This window comes from Lissotriton helveticus, chromosome 2_1 (assembly GCF_964261635.1).
Source record: "Lissotriton helveticus chromosome 2_1, aLisHel1.1, whole genome shotgun sequence".
Lineage (NCBI taxonomy): Eukaryota > Metazoa > Chordata > Amphibia > Caudata > Salamandridae > Lissotriton > Lissotriton helveticus.
In genome coordinates, this window is record NC_136059.1 from 807,723,133 (window position 1) to 807,738,375 (window position 15,243).

Genomic DNA, 15,243 nt, shown 5'->3' on the forward strand with positions numbered 1-15,243 from the left:
AGTATTCACGCCCCTCCCTTCATCAAATTGCGAAATGCTGTGCTACTACACTGCTGAGTTATGTTCGCTATTTGTATAGCACTTTATGCCACAGAAAGTTTTTCACAAGGCGGGTGAGGCGTAGAGATAGAAAATATGATTGCGAGGATAGGTGGGGAAATATGTAGAGAGTGAGGGGAGAGGTGTGGTCTTCACCAAGCACTAGAATCCTAATGGATGTCCAAGAGTGAGATGTGGCTTATCAGGGTGCTAATGTTTTTTAGGGTTGTTGTCAATTATAAAACAAGCATAGGCAAAATCCAACAGATCTGGAATTAGTTGCCAGCACTTTTCAGTGCTTGCTTTGTCAAGGTTTTTGTAAAACTTTATTGTTGAGGGAGCTAGTGGTCCCTCTCCAATATATAAAAAAATTGTCTAAAAGCAAAAAGCACTCATTGCCATGGTAGTCCCAGGCACTGAAGGGAACTACTTTGTATGAGCATGTGCTGCTATTGAAACAGCAGAATGCCGTCAATCACAGTGAAGTTATCCAATGGCTGAAGTGGGCTGACCATTGCGTAATGTAGTAGCCAAATATAAATGACAGAACACCAGACCAATGGCTGAAGAAGGCTGCCTAAAAAGCCTCTAGATGTATATTCTAGATATCATTTTAGTAAAATCGAAAGGCCTTAAATAACACTAGACCTAAAAAGGCATTGGACATTAGGGACGAGCCCCATTGAAAAGTACAATCCAGTCAGATTTATAGCATATCCACAACAGACTGAGGGAAATAAAAATCGGTATGCAGTGTTGTATAACACACACAGATATTGAAACACAATGTTGATGGTTCCATAGGTATGTAGGTCTGTGGTATTTCTATAGCACGAAACCTAGCCATAAGCAGTGGGGAGACAACGAGTGATAGGACCAGTAGCAGGGTTATAGACGTTAATGCATTGTAATGTAGTGTCCTTTAAAGAGGTGAGTCTACAGCTTTGCAGTCCGGATGGACAAGGAGTTGTTGTACCAGATCCTGGGTTCACAGATGGAAAAGTATTGCTGCCTTGTTCAAATAAAATATACTCAAATATATTCCCCTATTTGTTTCGCTTGTGTTTACACAGGTTTTAAAGTTAATTTAATGGAACACAAATTATTACCATTCAAACTGACATCGTTCACTAGGGCTGATCAGCCTTCCACAATTTTCAAGGACAATGTATGCAATGAGTGGTGTGCCTTACATTTGGTAGAAGTTGTAGGTTGTGTGTATTGATATAGACACAAGGCTGTGGCACGTCATGAGCCAGTGACAGACCCTGTGATGCCATAAATATGGGCAAGCTCTGTAACTTTAACACAACCTACGGCTGCCGCACAGACTGTAGTTGGTCAGTGTAAATCCAAAATATCATGTACGAGCTACATACATTTTATATCTGGAAGGCCTGTGCAAACTGGAACTTGACAAACAGTCCCAGTCCAGGAGCCTAGATCAAAGGAATCAGGATCTCACCCAGCTATCAGTGCAGGGCTTGCCTTGAGATAAGAAAGGACAACAATTGAAACTTTTCAAACCCAAGGCACAGCCTTGTAACATGTGCATGGCAGGCTGGTAGTCCACTACACACCCTACTCCCCTGTACTGGACCCAAACCCATGCCTTATTGACAGGACATTTGTTTTACTTAGACGCGCGGGACAGCCAAGTTATCATCATTTCTCTAAAGGCAAGTATGGGCATTGGTCCCAGGGGTGTGCCCCTTTATATTGTGGCGGATGCCCCTAAAGTAGAGCTCTCAAAGTCTTTTAGGGCAACAGTACTTCCTCAAGACACCACCCATCGATGCCATTGTATAATGTGGAAGGGGAAATCACACCAATGTAGGTGAGCGTAAGATATCAACTGACAAACTATGTTATTGAGTCATTTCAGCACACTGGGTCATCACCCATACCACCCAGCGATGGAAAACAAACTCAGAAGGATACGCCAGGAAGGCCAGAACCTCAGAACCAGTAAACAACACATCCTCCAGCCATGGTCTCTACGCAGACCGATCTTCAGTCCTCAAGTGGACATGGCACAAAGTTTGGGTTTGAACATTCAGAAAGCAGACAATCAATTGTGTTATGTAACCAATGTGCCAAGCTAGAAGAGCTGCATCATTACAAATTGTCCCCCTGTGTAATGCATTGCCTCCGCAGCGAGATTCTAACATGCACTGGGACTGCTCTTGTAACTGGACTCATGATACCATACAGGGTCATACCGATCATCCCATGGTACATCCGCAGCAGCACCCTAGGCCAATGCATTACCCGTAACATGGGCTTTGGGGGAGGCCAGAAGTCACGATCGCAGTCTACTCACGTCTATTACCATTGTTGTAGTCCAGCATTTCTAAAGGCAATTCTTAGAAACAGAATGCAAAGTGAGGTCAGCTGACCCGCCAGAGCCCGCGTCCATCGGTTTACGCGTGTGTTTCATACAGTGCTCCATCACTCATAGGTGTCTGGACATAAAAATGACCCATGACAATGATACTCTACTGGGAATTATGAACCAAGTGGCCATGTTTTTTTATTTTCATGTGAACCTGGGCACATTGATGGCCATCCCTAGGGCTGGGGGAAGAATCAGCTGTTCACAGTGGCGGGGGAAGGCCTCAAAGAAGGGCCAGGCCCACCACGCGCCCCCTATATGGCAGTGCTGGAGTCGAGGTAGCTTGACCGATTGGACAGTGTTTGGTCAAGTACCTCTGGGACTTGCCACTCAAAGATCTGGTGCCATCAAGATCACACATTTAGTACTTCGTACTTCCAGCTGGACGTGGAGCCAAAGAATGTATATTTTACAGGTCAGCGCAATGGCGTGTCTTGCACATTGTGACATACTTTGAATAAGCAATAACACACCAGCACACACCTGAGGTGAGAGAGCGCTGAGCTCCTGGAAGGGCGGAGGCGCGTCCATGAGCCATCACTCCCAAGAATGACCAAACCCTGCACTTCGGAAGCACAGTCCGTGCCAGCACCTGGCGCCGGGCGGGATTCAGCCCCGAACCAACCTCGGCTGCCCTGCTGGTGGCACTGGGAATCTGCAGGCGCCCACCCTCGACGGAGGCCCCGCGCCCCTCAGCCCACGGCTCCCATTGTTGTCACACTGATGGAAGAAGGACGCCGGCGGGCACACGGCTGAGGCGAGTTCACCCCAACCTCACGTCTGTCAGCGTTGAATGTCCCTGCTCCTTGTCACTCCTCGGACAACAGCACGGGGGTGGGCGCGGAGCCCCCTCCCGAATCCCAAAACATGCACACAAACAAATTCGCCATCACTCGCAGCCCTTTCACACCACGGGCGGACTGAGCCGCGCTCATTAATCTGCTGTCTGGTTATCAATGGAGGTCCCGCCCTGCCCCGGCCTCCCCCTCCCGGGCTGGGGGAGCTGCCCTCGACCTAGAAGAGGAGGCGCGGCGCCCGCGCCGCGCTGCGCCCTTATCTCTGCTCTGGTGCCAGCGCGCATTCCTGCCCACCGTGTGCTCTCCGCAGCCCTGGCGTGCTCCCTCCCCCTCCGGGGTCGAATCACGGGGTGGCAGCACCCAGGCTGGACATGGCCTCAGTGCACAGGCGAGGATTGGGCGCACACCCCCACACGTGGTGCCACTTCAGCCCCCACGTGTGTGTATCTAGGAACCTGTGTCTGGGTTGGGGAAGGGGGACATATACAGCATCATTGGCTTGTTTTTACAACCGGCAGACAGGTACTTGTCGAATGCATTTGTAGAAACATAAATATATGCATTAAATAACATTGGGCCTTGCGCACGTGAGCAGTCAGGCAGGTTGTCAGGGGGCAGCATATTTAAATATTGTCCCCTATGGCACAGGCGGCCAATGGTACCCACACGGCAACAACGCAGACGCCATATATATGGTCAGCCATTCCTTTGAGAGACACCAAATGAGGTGCCAGACAGCGCTTCGCGCTCACAAAACCTGTGAGGGCGCTTTGTTGATAATGCAACGCAACACTCTGAGCAGGAGAGGGGTAGCCAGGGAACATGGACTATAACTGCCAACTCGCTGAGTGACCAAGTCACGCTTTCATAAAAAAAAACTTCTGGAGATCTGTAGTTACCGAAAGAGGCCAGGTGAGCTCGAAAAAATATCCCAAATAAATAAATATACACTATCAGATGCCCTCGAGTGCTTACAGAGAGCTGCAAGGCAAAGACAAGCTTTCAAAGATCGTTGGGAGAAATTGAAAAGCTGCCAATTTCTGGCACAAACGCGGGAGAAGAAACCTTTGCCTCGCCCCAAAAGAGGTGGTTGATGGTAGACATTAGACCACGTGTTTTCTTGTCCAGATGTAGCCCCTCTTACAGAAACTGGAGCCTTTGCATCACCCCCAACTTTTAGCTAGGTTTTAAAACTCCTTGTGTGCTGTGCTTGAGTGTCATTGAAACTCACCCCCGTTCACACTACCGCTCCTCCTTTTAACCAATTCTGAAAGGCCGTTCCTGGCTGCTCGCATCTCGCTCTCACAGTGGTGAGCTGGGGCAGCGTAGCCCGGCCGCAGGCTGGCGCGCAGGTCTGCTCTTGTTTTGGGAGATTATCTGATCATAACAAAGATTCCTGAAACACCGCGAGGCCCTGGGAGCGCGTGCACGTGGGTAGCTGATCCGAAACGGCCGGCCCTGGGTTAACCTGCAACCCCCGGAGCACGCACGGAGCCAGGCACAGAGCAGCATTCTTTGAGAGCGAGGCATTGCAACCGCTTGTACCCCACGCGAGGTGTAATATTGGCATCCTAACAATCAAACAACGAGCAAGTGCCTGGAACTGGATCAAACCTTTCCAGGCTCTGAAGAACCGATAGCATCCGCCCGAAGATAAGGAACGCGCCGACCAAACTACAAGCCGTGGTGCGCATGCGTGGGTTCCTGCGAAGATGCTTTCGGATAACGTCTGGAGACTGTGTTCCGCCTTGGTATTTAAAACTGGGTTAATGAGTAAGCTGGCAGCCCTTTGATGCCAGGCTGCTGCGGCCCGGGAGAAGGGGAAGGGAAGCAGCATGGTGCAGAAAGTCCCAATAACAGCGCAGCCATGATTTATGTGGCTGCCAACACAACCTGGGGGTGCCTAGCGGGCTTCTGGGACGCAGGGAGGCCGGCCTCTTTATCCACCGCCCCTCCAGCCCAAGGGCTTCTTGCATATAGGCTACGTTCTACAATGGTCCCATAATTAATGATTCGAGTATGTGTGTGTGTGTGTGGGGGGGGGGGGAGGATTGAAGGGGGAGTGTTGTCATTTTTGTTCTAGGCCCTGGTTTAAAGCAACAGAGAATAATTGGGCAGTGTCCCTCTGACTTTACTACATCCACCCCTCTTTTGGAGAGCCCCCACCCCACACACACACTTTCACGAATCCCTTCAGGGGCAGCGAGCAGACAGAACTTCCAGCACAGGTCCAGGCGGACCCAGGTCAGGCCCAAGGGAAACACCGCGCAGTGATGTGTTGGGAGACGCACCTGTGCCGCACAACACTCTAACACGGTGCATCTCACTGGAACGAAACCTTAATTGTGCACAATCCCCCACTGTGGTAAAAACCCCACAGCGCAGACAAACACCGTGCACATACAGACTAAAAAACTGAAGCTGGCCAACAAAGATCCGAGCACAAACCGAGATGGTATCTGCCAACCACGAGCCCGGGAGACTGCCCTCCACACAGTGCCACCCACACAGACCTACAGAGCACCTACCCCGGACACACTGCAAGGAGGCACAGTCCTCACTGGCACAAAGGAAACAGGGCTTTAAATGGGCCGGTACTACCCAGTACGAAGTACCGGCAATTTTTTATTTTGAGAGGGAGGGTACCGGCACTTCTCAAGAGAGACTTAACACTTTTAATTGGAGAGTACCGGCCCTTCTCAGAAACAAGCAGGTACTCCGAGTCTGCTACAGAGTACCTGCACTTCTGTTTTCCCATTTCAAGCACTGAAGTGAAGTAAACACTGAGCATCATTCTAGGAGGCTTACCGTGCACAGGGTGGGAGGTCAGGGGGAGGGGCAGCAAATTACGTCACTAACTAGAGACAATGCATAAAAAGTGCTTCGAAAGAAACCGAGAACAAATGTGACCACCACGGGAGAGGCTGTGCCACAGCATGTACTTTAAGCGTTTATTTTGGCAACACCTTTCACACCTGTGAAGACAATTAAATACATTCGGTCTACTTGTAATAAACGGTCTGTAGGCTCAGCTCTGGGGCAGGTTGTAGTTCCCTGCAGTCAAAGGAAGTAAAACGAAACAGGCTCTTCCAATACACAGCGCACCGCCTGCACAGGTGTGCTCTGGACAGTAACCACGAGCCACGTGAAATTCACCCAAAGTACGAAATAACCGAAGGAACAAAAAGCTCGGTTTGTGTGTGTGTTGTGGTACCCTCTAGAAACTCACACCAGGACCGAGAGCCCTCGGAGACTGGGAAACGCCCAGTCAAGAGCTCTGAACCCAGTGCTGGGGTCGCTGCAGAATGTTTGTTTAAAGTAAAAATAAAGCTGAAAGCCGTCCACTTGAGTGCACTTAACTAACTGCTTGGCCGGGGAGGTGCCCTGTGATGGTCCAGCAGCCCCATCCAGGACGGGTACGGTACTTAAAAGCCCCCCCTCAGTGCATCCTAAATCTGGATCAATTGCTTCGAAAGCGCACAAATTAATTACCAAGGCAGCGAGGAAAGGGGGGGACCGGTCCAATTAGTGCTTGGAGACGCCGGTGAGAAGCGGTGGGCGCACACCAATTAGGGTCGGCACTCAATGGGCCTCTGTGGGCTCCGGAGGGGCTGAGGCGCCAGGGGTGAGACCAGGGGAGAGACGGGTGATTAACCCTCCTCGGGGCGCCCTGGCAACTCTGAGAGCCTGTCTCCTTGCAGCTCTTTCCACAAACTATGCGGCAACCTCCCAGACATGTATGTGTCCACAACCAGCCCCAGCGCCTCCCATGAATCACACACTCACCTGTCAATCACCGCCGTGCCATAGCCTCGCGCATGAGGCGGCGGTCTATACCAGGGACCTGGCACGCTCTGCCCATGAAGAGAGCTCAATGGCACCGCAGAAGAGCCCCGGGTTTGCTGAACTTACAACGCACACTGATAAATACGCCCCCGGACCATGCACATCAGTCCCGAAAGCCGGAGCCGCTACCTGGCTGACGCAGCACATTTTATGGATAGCGCCAACTTTGCGCGCTTTCGCTATGCGCACAGCCGGGTATGCCAGCCTCAGCCCCCTGCGCACGGCGGACGCAGACCAGCAAGGACGCAGCGGCCGCCCCTGTGAAAGTCGCAGACACTCATGCCCCCCCTTCCACCCTAGCTGGGGTCGAGGGCCCCAGGACAGCAGGAATCCACACACACCCTCTGCCCCAGTCACCCCGACCAGAATCCTGTTAAGACCCTCCCCCCAATTACCGCGGAAAGCACGCACCCTATAACACCCCTCTCGGCTGCCACCTGCCACTGCTGCCTCGCCGCCCCTCAAGAAAAGTGATTTTATGTCTCTGTCCCTGTGCACGCTCCTTGGAGTGCAGGGGGTATGAACAACACGCACTTCCCACCACTTGTCAATCAAGCTGGTTTGGACATGATAACACACCCTCCCCTCTCCGAGAGGGGACACGGGGCACCGAGTCAGGGTTCAGGCGGAGGCTGGGCGTGGGAAAGGCATGTTTTCAAGGGAAGGAAGGAAGGAGTGTTTGCTGGTCCTCACCGACCCTGGACTGTCTCCTGCTCGGGGGTGCTCCACTTCCCAGCCTCAGACGGGGCCGAAGAGCAGCTACTGCCCTGCGACTTTAACACAGACCAACCCGCCCCAAAACACAAGAGAAGCACCACCAACAAGTACTAGGCAGGAAAACCAGGCAACCACCCAGGTGAAAAACTGAAGCAGTCCCAATCGAGAAACCGGACCATCTCAGTCACAAAATGGGCAAATCTCAAGCCAATATCCTGGGGAATCGCCAAGTAATAAACCTGCGTCAACTTAATCCAAGAATCCCCCGCAGAACCCAGCAAAAACCTAAAATTGAGATCGGACAAGACGATCCTAAGCGAAAAGAAACAGTCACGTCCGGACAATCTGGACAACTCACCCAACCCACACTCAATAAACCTGCAGGGTCCTCGGACAAAAATACTCAAGCATGCGTCAGCCTACAACCATTGGCATACTCCAGCCAAGAAACCCTGGTAATCACAAGCCATGAAAACCCAAAGCAAGAAAAACCAGGCTGACGCAGCCAAGACACCCCAGCAAACCCCAGCCAAAAACAGGGTAAATGCAGGCCAAGAAATCTAGGCAACCACAAGCCAAAAGGATCTGGGAAAATACCACCCAATAAACTGAAGTACACCGGCCAAGAAATCAGAGAAACACCTGCCAAGAAATCTGGTGAAACCTCAGCCAAGAAACTTAAGCAAAGAACACAAGGGAACCCAGGCTGAGAAAGCCATGAAATCACCCAGCCAGGAGTGCCAAAGAATCCCTGGCCAAAAGACACTGACAACCCTCTGCCAAGTAAACCAGCAATGCCAGTTGGAAACACACATGCGGGCGCCAGATTAGAAGCTGGGAGAAATACCACACAAGAAACGGTGCAAACCAGCAGCCAAACTGGACGGGCAACCATGAGCTCAGATACCCAAGCAAGAGACACCCATGAAAAAAATCCAAGCAATCATCAGACAAGAAACTGGGCTATGCCTGGCCAATAAATCTGGTATCTCATGAGGAGCAAAAAAAAATTGCAGAGGGAAGCAAGACTATGATGGTAAAGAAAGCAGGAAAACAAACACCATTGAATGAATATGGGCAACCCACCAAAGTAACCACACATCGCAGATAAGAAAATGAGACCTGAACACCCAAAAAAGTAACTATCACGGGCCATGAAAACGAGGCAAACCTTACAAGAGCAACCAAGCAGCCTCAAGTAAAAAAAAAAACAGGTAGTTTTAGCTAATTAAGGAAACCTGAGCTTGAATTGCTTGGCAAACCGACCCCCAATAAACTGGCAAGTATTAGTCAGCAGCCCAGGCGAATTGCTGTCAATAAACCAGGGCAAAGGAATTGGAGCAGATACCAGCAAAGAAAATGGGCCACCTCAAGATAAGAAACGGCCAGGCATCATCGACAACAGCCAGAAAATAACCCGGGAGAAAAATCACAGAAAACCCGCCAAATACTGATAACCCCCATAGTCCAGCCACCCAGACATACACCAGTGAAGAAAAAATGACAACAGGCTACTCTAATAAAGGTGAAACAACTGCAAACTCCAGCCGGTAGAATGAAAACAGCAACATCAATACAGGCAGAACAAGAGGACAGCGGAAAACAGCCAGAGCAGCGCCACAACCAAGAGGCAGAGCCATGTTATGTTTAGAGCCCACTCAGGGGTTTGGTGCCGCCCCAGCGTGCTTGAAACCAACAACATTACCAGGGGAAACAGAGAATCTGACTTCTCTGGCTCGCCCCTCGTGCAACCCCAGAGAAGCACGAGTGATGGGGGCAAAGGAACAAGGACCATCTGATGCCCCGGGTGGCATGCGCAGCAGGGCAGGCGCGCACCAGGCGCCCCGGGGAGAGGCGGTCCCCACACACCCATGGAACGCCGTGCACCAACCATCACCCCCTCGGATGCACACGCGCCAGCCACCTGCTCCGCGCAGCCACGAGAGTCGAGGCGTGGGCATACCTTGTGCTCATGTAGGGGCAGCTGGCAGCAGGACTAGCCGACGCAGTGTCCCATCAGTAATCCGTGAGAGGGGCGCTCTCTGGGCGGGGGTCTCCGGCAGCGCTCTCGCCTCTGCAAACCTTTGTCATCACTCCTCATGTGCTCGTGTGCTCGGTGCCGCGGGCGTCGGCCAGGACTCGTCCGCTGCGCTCTCCTCTCCAGGGGGTGCGTGCTAGGAGGGACCAACCAGGGCAATCAAAAGACTCCAGCAACTCTTTCCTCCAAAAGCAAATTCCACAGGGCTCCACTCAGGCGGGCGGGCTCCGGGGTGCGTGTGCCGTGGGGTGCGTGCGGGTCCCGTGCTGAGGTCCGGCTCCGGAGGGGGCAGGAGAGCGTGGATCTGACTGACTCCTAGTCCAAGCTGCTGGGCATCGCACTGAGCGCCGAGGAGCGGAGCGCGAAGCCCGGCCCCCCGTCCGCCCCCCGCCCGCCGGGCACCGCCTCCTCCTGCCCACCGGCCAGCCTCCCCTGCCAGCGCCGCCCTGCGCGGGAGCGCGCCGGGGAGATGAGGGGAAACCAGGACCGGATCTGTGGGGAGGGAGTGCACCCGCAGCCAGCCTGGGAGGGAGAGAAGGAAGGGGGCAGGAAGAGGCAGCGGGCAAAACATGGAAACAGCAACCGTGCAGACAACCTTTGTGAGAGCGAAAGCAAAACGCGGCATGGGCGGCCACACAACAACAACTCACATGGAAGAAAAAGATAGAAATGCACGCACAGCTAAAACCTACTCGGGAGAGAAAGAACAATCTGCAAAGTATGCACGCTAATACTGTACTTGGGAAAGAAAGGAGGAGTACACGCATATGCACAACAAACCACCTATATGGGAGAATAAAAGGGGTGCACACACCGCAGCAACACAACTGGGCAGCGAATGTCACGGGTCCTAGTGCAAGGAAGAAAGTAGACCCCTCTGGCCGAACTGTGAAATACGGCAATTATCAGGGTTCGATGAGCCCCTCGGGCCTCTAAGTCCCGGCGCCACTGCACCTGATGCACACATGAAAGTTACGCCCCCTGCACATGTTAGTGAAAGGAGCGCGCGAGCAGGCAGCGCAACAACCCACAAGGAAGAGAAAGGAGTACACGAGCACGCACAGCAAAACCTACGTGGGAGAAAAAAGGAATGCACGCACACTATTAACATGGACAAGAAAGGAGTTTACACCCACAGCCATAACTTGCATTATATTAGGAACAAATTGAAGGCACGGACAGCGACATGTACACGGAAAAGAAAAGAGTGCACGCAAAGACTTACATAGCAACAATACGCATAATAAAGAAAGCAAAACGCGCACACATTAAAAGTAGCACACGATTTGAAAGGAATCCAGGCGCACGCACGTTTACGTAGGGTGGGACAAAAGTGCACGAGTGACATATTTAGCAACACGGAAATGTGCAGATTATAAATACTTTGGTAAATGGAATGAACAGATCATCTGTACTCTAATTAATATGAGATTGTAATTATAGTCACGTTTGTATACGTAACAATGCGGGTGTGAGTGTATTGCTATCATCAGATATGTAAATAATGCACGGATTTCGCATGCACAGTCATTTCTGATGGTTTTACAGAACAAAAAGGTCCGGGAAGGAAGCGTGCGTCAGTCCAGCGAGGCACCGAGGCGTAGGAGACAATGGGAGGCAGGGGTGCTGCGGAGCAGGCTGGAGACACCGGGGGCAGGGGCGAGGGCTGCTCTGCCTGCTGCAAGCAGCACGAGCAGCCAAGATGGAATCCCGGCCTGGATCTCACCGGACGGGAGGCAGGGGCGCTGCGGCGCTGGCCGTAGACACCGTGGATGAGGGGAGGGAGGGGTGAAGGGGGTGCTCTGCCTTGGGCAGCAAGCAGCATGAGCAGCCAAGATGCAATCCAGGCCTGGAACCTCACCGGACGGGAGGCAGGGGCGCTGTAGACCACAGGGCGTGCCTTCCTAGGCGCTACATCATCCCTTCTCGTTAAGCTGAAGGGGAGAGACTGCTGAGTCAGTCACTGAGCGGGCTTTAACAGCGTGACTGTTGCACCGCCACACGTTGATGCTGGTGCTGGAGGGGTCCAGGCTAATTTTTAGGAAGAGAGGAAATGAATAAAGGAGTGGGTGACGGGACCGGACAGCGGAGAAAGGGGCGACGCGCTCGCTCCAAGTTTTCTGGTTATTTTAACGTTTGCTGTATATTTGCTATTATCTCCAAATTATGCGCGTCTATGACACATTCTTATTCTGCCTATGAATGATGAGACCGCGGTCCAACAACACCATATTGTATACATGCTGTGAGCACTTTATCGACCCGGAGGCAAACAGACCCCGAGGCTGATTAGAAAGTAGAAACATGGAGCATTTTTAAGGTCAGAACTTAGCATATTCCAAAACTCATTTGAAATGCATGGAGCAGAATCCTCTATTACATCCAGGGGCGCCGGACAACAAGGTGTAGGTAGAACAGCAAGATTTGTCCGCTTTTGTGCCGGGGGTCACACATGGCAGCGGCTGCTGAAAACACACGTGCAGAGTCGCGTCACCGGTGTTCAAGAAGGGTTCCATTTCCATGCAAGTCTGACTTTCATGTTTACTTTCTCTATTTTCAAAGTACAGAGAGTCCGATCTTATACGCACAACACAGTCAAGTCACAGTCAAGTCTCATAGAAGCAGCGCATCCATTCCCCGGGGTGTGTCTCTCTGTGGGGGGGCAGCGCCTACACACACTGTGATCACTCGTGAGCATGACCGTGGAACGCAAATTTAGGGATGGCCCCTTCCCCGAATGCACACACACATCTTTGGAATTAAAACAACACACGTTGACTAATACCCATTGCCGGCAAGGTTTCTCTGAGATCAGCCACAGACTTGGGGTGTTCCGGAAAGAGCACACCTGAGCGGAACTGTCTCTGCTCCAGAGGGTGTAAGTAAGGTGAGCCTCGCTTCCAAGGATCTACTCACTTTAATAACAATAACAACAGTAGCTTGTTTTATCTGACACACAATACCGCACTTCTAAGCGCCGAGCATCACGGGGCTTTCATTGAAGGAAACGTGTATCCCATACACCTCGCTGTCGCAATAGGACTCACGTGTCATTCACTCCATGGCCTCTTTTATTTTTTGCAGTTTTATATAGCGCTGACTCGACCAAAGGTATTGGAGCGCTTTACAGGTGCACCAGTTACATTTCACAAGGAGATTTTTGGTAGGCACGAGGAGATCAAGAATCACAGAATGTTGACCCGACCCCGGACTCGAACCTGGTTCCTCGGCTCGAAAGTCGGCAGCTCTGGCCGTTAGGTCACATCCTCCTTTCCTTGAGCCCACTTGGAATCCGTGCGCTGCTGCGCTCAACCAGGTGAGCTATCCGCCTGGCTTGGGGTAGGGAAGTATGCAGAGGAGCTGTCACCACAGCAGCGGAGGCGGCGGCTTGAAGCTAGATCTCTGGGCGGGGAGAGGGACTTCACTACCCTGTGCACGGCGGCAGGGGCACCCGCATGCCTCTGCACACGAGAACTGCAAGCCGGGAGCGCAGCAGCCAAAGCAGAGGGAGCGGTACTCTCTGGCGTCACTGCCTGCAGCATCAACATGCCTCCACCGCGCCCCCTCTGGCTTGGACTGGCACTGCAGGAGCGCGCAGCAGAGCACCAGGGGTCGTGGCATCACTTGTCGCTTCCTCTCGCCCTTTTACCGTCGCCATTATTCAGGCCGCGCCCCATTTTCATTTATTTCCTGTCAGCAGCTACCTTCATTGGGGCATCTGACTTTAGAGCGCCTGACAAAAATTTCTCCTTTGGCCAACCTTGGCAAATGAACTTTGAGACTTCTACTAAAACCTCATCTGCATTATGTTCTCTTAACCAATCATCCCTACTGATGGCTGGGAAACCAGAATCATGTACCAATGCCACACTAAAGTTCGCCCAAGGATCATCTACACAATTTTCTAGTGGAGAAGGAAGCCTTGATAGACAATCCGCTACAACATTATCTTTCCCTGGTACATATGTGATCTTGTAAATGTATTCTTTCATACGCATTGATATCCTTGCTAACCTGGCAGAAGCAGTTGCAGTTCCATCAGTGGATAAAATGTGGACTAATGGCCTATGATCCGTTCTGATTTCAACCATTTTTCCCCAAATGAAAGCACGGAAATGCTCCAAAGCCCACGCACAAGCCAAGGCTTCTCTTTCTATAATGGGGTATCTGCTTTCTGCTGGTGACAATGCCCTGGATGCAAACAAGATGATTCTTTCTTTACCATTCTTTCCTACCTGCGACAAGACTGCGCCCAGACCTTTGTCGCTTGCATCAGTTGTTAAAAGGCAATTCAGATTGGGGTCAAAGCTAGACAAAGCATTCACTCTCTGTAACTCCCATTTGAGTTCAGTAAACTCTTTCTCACACTCTTTGGTCCATTCAAATTTAACATTTTTCTTCAACAATGATCTAATATTATATATTTTTGAGGAAAAATCTTTAATGAACTTGGCACAGTACTCTGCCATGCCCAAAAACGATTTAATTTCCTCTTTAGATGCGGGTGAAGTTAAAGTAACTATATTCTCTACTAATGAAGGCTTTGGTCTGACACCTTCTTCACTAATTACATGACCAAGGTATGAGACACTTCTTTCCCCAAATTTGCATTTAGATAACTCCACTGTTAAACCAGCCGAATTGAGTGTGTCAAAAACTTCCCAAAGCTTTGTGTCATGATCTTTCTTGTCAGTACCTGCAATTAAAATATCGTCTTGAAAAAAACAAATTCCTTCCATATTACCAAATAATTTGTGCATTAACCGTTGAAACACGGCTGCGGCCGATGCAAGGCCAAAAGGCATCCTAATAAATTGAAAACAACCAAAAGGTGTAATGAAAGCCGTTAGGTGTCTAGACTTAGGCTCTAAAACTACCTGGTGGTAGGCTGCAGAAAGGTCTATTGTGGAGAACCAAGTCGCACCTTTTAAGGAAGAAACCATCTCGTTAATTTTTGGCAAAGGAAAACGTTCAACAACAATGTTTTGGTTAAGATGGCGTAAATCAATACACAAACGAATTTTGCCATTAGACTTCCTCACTACGACCACTGGACTAATCCATTCCGAAGAGTCTACTTCTTCGATAATGCCTTTAGTTAAGAGACCTTCAATTTCATTCTTGACTTCGTCTCTTATCAACAGAGGAATAGGCCTAACTTTATGCACTTTGGGTTGTGCATCACCTTTGAGCATGATTCTATGCTCAAAACCTTTAAGTTTGCCTAATTGACCACTCACCACTTTAGTGAATTTACTCTTCAAAATATCCTCTAATTTGCTACATTCATCTAGGATTAAAACCTTTTCTTTGCTATTGGGGTCTAAAATGATATGAAGATTCTTCTGGTCATACCATCCTAGAACTGAAGGCCCTTTTTTTGCTATGTATAACTTGCCTCTGGACATTCT

The 15,243-nt window shown here is 50.8% G+C and overlaps 1 protein-coding gene across 5 annotated transcripts in view; it reads right to left on the minus strand.

The window, feature by feature from the left end:
- SEMA6A (semaphorin 6A) overlaps positions 1 to 10,180 on the minus strand; it is a 325,611-nt gene extending 315,431 nt beyond the window's left edge. For 2 of the 5 annotated variants that reach the window (XM_078675550.1, XM_078675551.1), the window contains exon 1: positions 9,758 to 10,159. The gene's annotated coding sequence lies outside the window, so the exon portion shown is untranslated. Of the gene's footprint in view, positions 1 to 9,757 lie in introns of all 5 variants that reach the window. The other 3 variants (XM_078675549.1, XM_078675546.1, XM_078675547.1) reach the window with 3 other exon arrangements.
- Positions 10,181 to 15,243: the final 5,063 nt, after the last annotated feature.